Raw genomic sequence first — 10,349 nt, 5'->3', positions numbered from 1 at the left:
TTGGGCATTAAAAATTAAATAGAAATTTTCAATGCCAAACTCACGTTAGCAAACCTGTGATTAAGAACTTTCATAAGAATAATTCAAAAATTTTCTAGGCAGAGCACAAGGCAGTCATAAGTTTTCTTATTATTTCCATGTTCATATGGTTGGATTTTCTTTTTTCCTAATCCAGTTTCACTGAGGGTGTAGTAAAAAGTCCCATGCATGCGTGCATGCTACGTTACTTCAGTTGTGTCCAACTTTTTGTGACCTTACAGACTGTAGCCCTTGAGGTTCCTCTGTCTGTGGGATTCTCTAGAGAAGAATACTGGAGTGGGTTGCCATGCCCTCCTCCAGGGGATCTTCCCAACCTAGGGATCAAACGCACGTCTCTTATGTTTTGTACATTGGCAGGTGGGTTATTTACTACTGGCCCTACCTGGGAACCCTTAAAAAGTCCCATGACAACTTGCATTTTGGGAGATGGATGATTTCAAGACATTACCTCTTCACTCATGTGGCTACTATAGACATAAGTCTTGGGAACCAACTCATGACAATGCCCTGGGAAGCCGAAGTGTCAGCTTCCATTTCCCACTCTTATTTTCAATGTCTTGTTTGAGTTCCTTCTTAAAGATTTTATTCATCTTGTGAGGTCAGCATATGCTTGTATTAATAATTTACAAAACTATAGGTTACCTAATATACCTCTGTCTTGTGGTAGTTTTTTCTTGTTCATTTCTTGGCTTTTATTTATTTATTTTTTAAATTTTAATTGGAGGTTAATTACTTTACAATATTGTATTGGTTTTGCAATACATCAACATGAATGCACCACAGGAATACGCGTGTTCCCCATCCTGAACCCCCTTCCTTCTTCCCTCCCGTACCATCCCTCTGGGTCGTCCCAGTGCACTAGCCCCAAACATCCAGTATCATGCATTGAACCTGGACTGGCGATTCGTTTCATATATGATATTATACAGGTTTCAATGCCATTCTCCCAAATAATCTCAGCCTCTCCCTCTCCTACAGAGTCCAAAAGCCTGTTCTATACATTTGTGTCTCTTTTGCTATCTCACATACAGGGTTATTGTACCATCTTTGTAAATTCCATATATGTGCATTAGTATAGTGTATTGGTGTTTTTCTTTCTGGCTTACTTCACTCTGTACAATAGGATCCAGTTTCATCCACCTCATTAGAACTGATTCAAATTAATTCTTTTTAATGGCTGAGTAATACTCCATTGTGTATATTTACCACAGCTTTCTTATCCATTCATCTGCTGATGGACATCTACGGCTCCAGAATCACTGCAGATGTGACTGCCGCCATGAAATTAAAAGATGCTTACTCCTTAGAAGAAAAGTTATGACCAACCTAGATAGCGTATGCAAAAGCAGAATCATTACTTTGCCGACTAAGGTCCATTTAGTCAAGGCTATGGTTTTTCCAGTAGTCATGTATGGATGTGCGAGTTGGACTGTGAAGAAGGCTGAGCACCGAAGAATTGATGCTTTTGAAGTGTGGTGTTGGAGAAGACTCTTGAGAGTCCCTTGGACTGCAAGGAGATCCAACCAGTCCATTCTGAAGAACAGCCCTGGGATTTCTTTGGAAGGAATAGTGGTAAAGCTGAAACTCCAGTACTTTGGCCACCTCATGCGAAGAGCTGACTCATTGGAAAAGACTCTGATGCTGGGAGGAATTGGGGGCAGGAGCAGAAGGGGACGACAGAGGATGAGATGGCTGGATGGCATCACTGACTCAATGGACGTGAATCTGAGTAAACTCCAAGAGTTGGTGAGGACAGGGAGGCATAGCATGCTGCAGTTCATGGGGTCGCAAAGAGTCGGACACGACTGAGAGACTGAACTGAACTGAACTGAGGTTGCTTCCATGTCTTGGCTATTATAAACAGTGCTGTGATGAACATTGGGGTACAAGTGTCTCTTTCAATTCTGGTTTCCTTGGTGTGTATGCCCAGCAATGGGATTACTGTGTCATAAGGCAGTTCTATTTCCAGTTTTTTAAGGAAACTCCACACTGTTCTCAATAGTGGCTGTACTAGTTTGCATTCCCACCAACAGTGTAACAGGGTTTCCTTTTCTCCACACTGTCTCCAGCGTTTATCGCTTGTAGACTTTTGGATAGCAGCCATTCTAACTGGAGTGAAATGGTACCTCATTGTGGTTTTGATTTGCATTTCTCTGATAATGAGTGATGTTGAGCATCTTTTCCTGTGTTTGTTAGCCATCTGTATGTCTTCTTTGGAGAAATGTCTGTTTTATTCTTTGGTCCACTTTTTGATTGGGTCGTTTATTTTTCTGGAATTGAGCTATAGGATTTGCTTGTATATTTTTGAGATTAGTTGTTTGTCAATTGCTTCATTTTCTATTATTTTCTCCCATTTCAAGGCTGTCTTTTCACCTTGCTTATAGTTTCCTGTGTTGTGTAGAAGCTTTTAAGTTTAATTAGGTCCCATTTGTTTATTTTTGCTTTTATTTCCAATATTCTGGGAGGTGAGTCACAGAGGATCCTTCCGTGATTTATGTTGGAGAGTGTTTTGCCTGTGTTCTCCTCTAAGAGTTTTATAGTTTGTGGTCTTACGTTTAGATCTTTAATCCATTTTGAGTTTATTTTTGTGCATGGTGTTAGAAAGTGTTCTAGTTTCATTCTTTTCCAAGTGGTTGACCAGTTTTCACAGCACCACTTGTTAAAAAGATTGTGTTTAATCCATTGTATGTTCTTGCCTCCTTTGTCAAAGATAAGGTGTCCATAGGTGTGTGGATTTATCTCTGGGCTTTCTATTTTGTTCCATTGATCTAGATTTCTGTCTTTGTGTCAGTACCATACTGTCTTGATGACTGGCTTTGTAGCAGAGCCTGAAGTCAGGGAGGTTGATTCCTCCAGTTCCATTCTTCTTTCTCAAGATTGCTTTGGCTATTCGAGGTTTTTTGTATTTCCATACAAATTATGAAATTATTTATTCTAGCTCTGTGAAAAATACCTTTGGTAGCTTGTTTGGGATTGCATTGAATTTGTAGATTGTTTTTGGTAGTATACTCATTTTCACTATATTTTTTCTTCCAATCCATGAACATAGTATATTTCTCCATCTATTAGTGTTCTCTTTGATTTTATTTTACAAAAAAAAGAATTTTGCCTGTTGTTAATATATTTACACTAAGAAAACTTAAGGTCCAGTGATAAGGCAATGCTTTAGGTTTCAAAATTTAGCCAAGGTGGTGGGCAGCACTAAGAATGAATGGATAGGGAAGAGTGGTGATAAAAGAGAGAAGAGACCCAGGCGACTCAGGTTAAAGGTAAATAGAGAATATCATGGAACCATAGAAAAGAAGTTCAGGAGCTAGAGAAAGAAAAGACTATGTAAATAAAAATAAATGTCAATACAAACCAAGTCAAAAAATGTTAGAGTTGAAGCAGAATTGGAGAATGTCAAATTCCTTTAGTGCAGCCATTTTACAGTGGGAGAAATTGAGACCTTGGGCAATAATCCAGGTATTCTATAAGAAGTTTAGCCTGGATCTCAGGGTGGTACCCTTCCCACTGCTGTAGATGTGAGAGGCAGGAGGACCCAGAACAGAAGCAGAGACTGCTGCTGGGAGCCAGGAAGGGGAGAGACTCACTTGAAGAAGTACTGATGGGGAAATGAAAGACCAGTAAAAGACATGTGTTATGGGAAGCAGTGCAGTTTCTTGAATAGGGAAGTGGTCAGAGGGTGAGGTTTCTGCTGGCACAGAGGGGATGATGGCGTAGAGTGTGACACTGTGGGGTGGGCTCACAACAGTGGAGTGCTGAGGACAGTCTAGCAGTTAAACAACCCACTGATTGAGCTTGGTGGAGGCCTAGGTAAGAGCCCAGGCAAAGGTGAGCATGAGGACACTAGTGGCTAGGCACCAGTGGGGCGAGAAGAGGGAGCCTGGGGAAGGCTGGTGTCAGAGGAAGAGCACTGGGGTCCCCCACGATGGGCAAGGACCCTCAGGCAGGATGCATTCTTTTTAATATTTGTTTACTTATGTGGCTACCTTGGTTCTTCCTTGTGGCATGTGGGTCTTCACTGCAGCATGTGGGATATTTTGTTGCTGTGCATGCACCCTCTAGTTGCAGTGTGTGGACTTAGGTGCTCTGCAGGATGTGGGATCTTAGTTCCCTGACTGCGATTGAACCCATGTCTCCTGCATTGCAAGGTGGATTCTTAACCACTGGACCACCAGGGAAGTCCCAGGTTGGACTTTAATCAGAATGTCCCATCCATATCAGATTATTCTGTGGGGATCATGTGTGTCTAGAGAGCTTATATAACCACCTCCTTCTTTCCCTGTAGCACTTCATACAGATTTCAGACTCTTGGATACATGTTCATAAACATTCCCTGATATAAATAGTCTGTCATTTTCCCTTCTTGCACATCTCACTCCTTTCACCTCCTCAACCCTTTTTGTTGGGTAATGATACATTAATATATGAACCTTTGTGTATAAAAGTGACATATATAGGAGCTTGGATTATTTTTATGAAATGAAATGAGCTATTAATAGCATGAACTTGACATGATGAAGTTTGCTTTTTTTTGTAGCAATGATGACCATCGTGCTGAAAAGATAGAGAGAGGGTTTGGATTGCATTGTCTAGATAAGGAGTTGTGGCCTTGACCTGGGACACATGTTATGAAAGCAGAGCTAAATGATAGTGAGGTTAGAGAGGGGCATATTTTATAGATTATGGAGAAAAATGCCATGGTGACTGTAAGGAGTAAGTTCAGTTTAGTTCAGTCGCTCAGTCGTGTTTGACTCTTTGCGACCCCATGAATCGCAGCACGCCAGGCCTCCCTGTCCATCACCATCTCCCGGAGTTCACTCAGATTCACGTTCATTGAGTCAGTGATGCCATCCAGCAATCTCATCCTCTGTTGTCCCCTTCTCCTCCTACCCCCAATCCTTACCAGCATCAGAGTCTTTTCCAATGAGTTAACTCTTCACATGAGGTGGCCAAAGTACTGGAGTTTCAGCTTTAGCATCGTTCCTTCCAAAGAAATCCCAGGGCTGATCTCCTTCAGAATGGACTTGTTGGATCTCCTTGCAGTCCAAGGGACTCTTAAGAGTCTCCTCCAACACCACAGTTCAAAAGCATCAATTATTCAGTGCTCAATCTTCTTCACAAGAAGAGGTAAATTTTCAAAAAGTGCAGATTTCTAGGTTTCTGTTTGAATGAGTGGTTGGACATTGTCATGTCAGGGGATAGAGCTGATACCATCTTATTTCCCATAAATATTTTTTTTTTCTTATACCTATTCTTTCCCATGACAATAGAGTGAATTAGTTCATTGGTGACTCCAGGAGAGAAAATGGGCTTGAGATATGTCTCAACAGCTTCTTCCTGCTCTTTGTCTCTGGAGCCAAGCTGCTCTCAGAAGTTTCAGCTCTGGTCTCTCCTCCATCCCCTGACTTGATCAGAAACAGACCCTGAGGTGGAGGTTCTTGGAGATTTTCCAGAATTGCCTGGACTAGATTAGTGTATTAGTCTGTCTAGGCTGCATAGCAAAACACAAAACCTTGTTTACATAAAACCACAGACATATTTTTTTTACAATTCTTGAGAAGTCTGGTGAAGGTTCTCCTTTTGGCTTGCTTATGGACAGCCACCTTTTTGATATGTCCTCATGCGAACTTTCCTCAGTGCGTGTGGTGAGCAGGGGGTGGGAGGTAGGAGAAAGAGAGAGAAAGGGAAAGAGAGAGAGGGAGAGAGAGAAGGTGAGAGTTCTCTGGTGTCTCTTCTTAAAAGTTCCCACACTCAGGACATTATTTAACCTCAATTATCAATACTTTCTTAGAGGCGTCATTTTTAAATATAGCCACACAGGAAGTTAGGGCTTCAACATACGGATTTTGGAGCTTGAACAAAAACAGTTTATAAGAGTGAGTAAGTCCACTTCAATTTGCAGTACCAGCAAGATTACTTGGATTACACACTTAAGGAAAATTCTCTAGGAAGTTTATCAGAAATTAAATTGACAATTTCATCCACACATCTTATCCTCTATATCTGTATCTCATTTGGTTCTCAATTCAGGAGAATGGAAAGAATACTAGTTACTGGGTTCTATAATATGGTAACTGAGCAGGACCCTGCAAGGCATTTCTGGGAACAAACCCAGTGTTCTCTGCTTTTTGTCTGTAGAAAAGCTTTCCCCTCCTGGTCCTTCTCTGAATTCCCAAGGGCAAACTTAATTGGAGAAGTGAGGAAATGCAGAAACAAAGGAAAATAGTCAAGCATGACAAGACAATATTATAGTTTAGCTACAAAACAAAGTCAAAAACCTTTAATTCCTCCTCAAGGGACATAGATAATATTCCAAACCATATCCGTGTGCTATTTTGCAGATGCTAAAACCTTTGTCAGGTGAAAGAAGTTAACTGTAGGCTGACCACCAACAGGTAAATCTCAGACTAGTTACAACCAGAGGTTGATGATTTTAACTGCTGAAATACCACCCAGTTACCTCATCATCAACCCATCAGAAGTGTGTGCACAAGCTGATCATGCACCTGGAGACCTTCGCCTTCATTCAGTCTTTAAAAAATCTTTCCTTGAAAGCCTTCAGTGAGTTCAGGTCTTTCGAGCATGAGTTGCCCATTCTCCTTGCTCGGTCCCACGCTGGGCACCTTGCAATAAATGCTTCACCATCACTCAATGTCAGTAGATTGATTTTACTGCGAGTTGGACAAGTAGACCCAAGTTTGGTTTGGTAACAGTATTAACCAGTAAAGATAGTTGTGTTGCAGTTTTAAATAAATCTGAGGATCCAGCGGCTAAAGTCAACAAAGTATATTTCTCAGGCAAGCAAACCTCATGTAGGCCAGACAGCCCTTTTTCCTTTATCTGCCATCTGTAATCGGTGACTGTCAGGGTCCTTAAGTGGACCGGAACCTGGTGGTCCAGAGTTGGTGATAAGAAAGTGAAATAGAGAAAGAGGCTGATATTCCGTGGTTTATGCTGAGAACCAAAGACCTTGACACAGGGCTTGTATCGCTCACAAATGCACAGGGCACCTTCTCAAGGGGTTCTTGGAAGCCCGGACAGGAGAGTGAGCATTGCGGGTTTGTACGCTCCAGAGAATTAGCCAGAGGGAGAGAGGGAGAAAATGAAAGAAAGAAAGACACGGGGACCCAAGCTCTGATGGTTCAAAGATGCTTTGATGATCTTTCTGTGAGTATATATAGGCTGTTGTACAAGAAATTTCTTTCAATGATGATAAAGATCAGAAAACCAAACATACAGCAACCATTACCAAGGGAACAAGGGATTAATATTGGTCACAAGGTCAGGAGACAATCCATATCTCAAGAAAGAGGATCGAGATGAAGCAGTTTTGTTGTAAAGAGAATGTTTACTGAAGGAGATTCAAGCCTGTCTCATATAATGACCTCAGTCCTGGGAGCAGCTTGCCGTTCCACTGATAAGGAACAGATGATTTATGAGAAACAGCACATAGGAATCCTCCTGTTAAACATTCCCTAACAGGTGACCTCCAGGATGGCACCGCATGGCAAGATGATCAGCACGTTGCCTGCATGGTCAGGCCTGGAGGAAGCTACATCTCCAGCACACTGCATTTCATTGCTCAGAACTCAGCAACATGGCCTTGAGTCAATTACAAGAGAGAAAAAACAGAGGCATTTTAAGAACAGTTTACTAGGCAAAAAATATGGTTAACATGTAGCATTATATCAGCTATAGCTTCCTAAAATTGCAAACTAAGTGCTTGCTAATGACAAGAAGACTCAACAAAGATGAGATCTGGTGCTTGTGAGTGATTTGGGTGGGGCTTAAATAGTGTTTGGTTCTTGGAGGAGTTTGGAGGTCAAAGAGGTTGCCAAATATCTGTATCCAGAAGTCAAGGAAAGCATGGAAACAACCCCATGTCAAGTTGCCCCTCCCATTGTTCTTGCCGAGGTTCAGGTAGTTCTTTGAATAGCTTTTGTTCCATATCTTTGGTGATTTTCTAGAAATCTAAGGTTGGTTATTTTGAAAATTTTGTCCAACTATTATTATCACTATTTGGAGAAAGGACTTGCTGAGCTCCTAACTCTGACATTCAGGATACCCTGCTCCACATAGACATTTAATAACATGATAAATTGAACAAACAGGAATTTCAATTCCTAAAAATTAAAGCAAAATGCAACAAGGAGCATGACTGCTTATCAAGTTGTAACACACCAGAAGTCAGGGTGATATAAAGCATAAAAATTTATTTGTCTCCAGAAGATACACTGTAGGGGAAGAAAATAAATCTTAAATTACCCCACATCATAGTTTTGGTGGTAGGGTTTCTATTGTTCTAAGACTATCGTGTGTATATAGGCTAGTCAGATCGAGTGTACAGTGGGACAGGTAGATAGTATAGAGTATAGTGTATAGTGAAATTAGGTGAGTACATTTGTGTTGATTCCCTGGGAACCAGGACTTTCTTTGTGGAGAAGAGTAGTTGATATGAGATGGATAAATAAAACTCTGTAGTTTTAAACTTGAAGTATACATAAAAATGTAAAATATATTTATTGCAAGTATAAAGTAAAATATCATAATATTTAAACTTTAGAAAAAAGATCCTAGTCACTTAAAAATCCCCCAAACCAATGCTTAGGACTCAGATTATGGTTTCCACATATTATTTTCCCATTGAAAGTCATCAAAGCATCTTGGAGAAATGGCTAATTTCTAGTTTGGGGTAGGAAGTTTCTACAGGAGTCTGGAACAACTTTGCTGTACCAGAAGGTAAAGGGAAGCTCAATGATAAAGGCATGTTGAAAGGATTCATAAGTGACTGGATTTAAAATGTTCCCATGTCAGAGTTGGGACAATTTGAACCTCAAGAGAAACAATGGCCAGGATAGATTCCAATATTTTTAATATGCTGAAATTCATGAGTGTTCAATAATGCAAAAACTTACCCATTGTTCTCCTAGGAAGCCGTATAAGCAATTCATTCTCTCGAAAATTGGTAAATATATGGAAAGAATCAAGTACTCATTCTGCCTTTGGTTACCTCAGGGTAATGAGATAGTTACTTAAAATGAAACTTTTGTAGAAATATTCTAACTTAGAAGACATGATACCTTCACACATGCCCTACAGAAGTACCAGATCTAGGTAAGTTGTTCTTGAGGTGTGTTCAGGGACACTTGCTTGCTCCTGACATGAGTTCAAAGCTATTTTTATACCAACACCAACCTGTTATTTGAGTGTAAATTGTTTTCCAGAGACTATTGGACATCAGATTATATTTGGGAGCAGATATGAAAATATAGCAGTGTTCTACTAAGTCACACGTTCAAGAGAACTGCAAAAATTATTTTAAAATTCTCTATTATAATTAGTTTATTTTTATTTTGAATAGTTAATAATATGTATTTTAAAATGTTAATTTTTACCCCTAATATAGTATGCATCTACTATATATATATGTATCCATCCACCCATTTAAAATTCCATCCCTCACACATTGCTTGTGGGAATATAAGATTGTACAGGTACTATGGAAAACTGAATATTACACAAAATTAGACACTGAGGTAATCATTTCACTCAGCAATTCCACTTCTAGTTGTAATACCCATAATGACTGAGAACAGATGTTCAAAGAAATATTTGTACATGGAGGTACATAGAAGCACTGTTCACAATCAGATCAGTTCCGTTCATTTCAGTTGTTCAGTTGTTTCTGACTCTTTGCAACCCCATGAATTGCAGCACGCCAGGCCTCCCTGTCCATCACCAACTTCCGGAGTTCACTCAAACTCACGTCCATCGACTCAGTGATGCCATCCAGCCATCTCATCCTCTGTTGTCCCCTTCTCCTCTTGCCCCCAATCCCTCCCAGCATCAGTCTTTTCCAATGAGTCAACTCTTCGCATGAGGTGGCCACATATATATATATATATATAAATAATGTGTATAATATATATAATTTAGAAAGCATGAATTTTTGCCTAATTAAAAAATTAATGACATTTTGATTCCACTTGTTTGACTTGGTATGAATAGAATGCTAGATTTCTAATTAAAAAAAATAGATATGCAACAAGCAACAAGGTTTACTGTATAGCACAGGGAACTATAGTAAATATCTGTAGTAACCTATAATGAAAAATAATTTCAAAAATAATATATATGTGTATGTATAATTGAAACATCTTGCTGTGTACATGAAACATTGTAAGTCAATTATACTTCAATAAAATATATACATTAAGGAATAAAAGGAATCTATGGATCCTGGACAAGACTAAGCCAAGCAATGTTCCTGAGCTAAAAGGGAGTCTGTGAATTCACTTTCAAGT

Source organism: Capricornis sumatraensis, chromosome 2 (genome assembly GCF_032405125.1).
Source record: "Capricornis sumatraensis isolate serow.1 chromosome 2, serow.2, whole genome shotgun sequence".
NCBI lineage: Eukaryota > Metazoa > Chordata > Mammalia > Artiodactyla > Bovidae > Capricornis > Capricornis sumatraensis.
Note: the sequence above shows the minus strand (reverse complement) of the source record.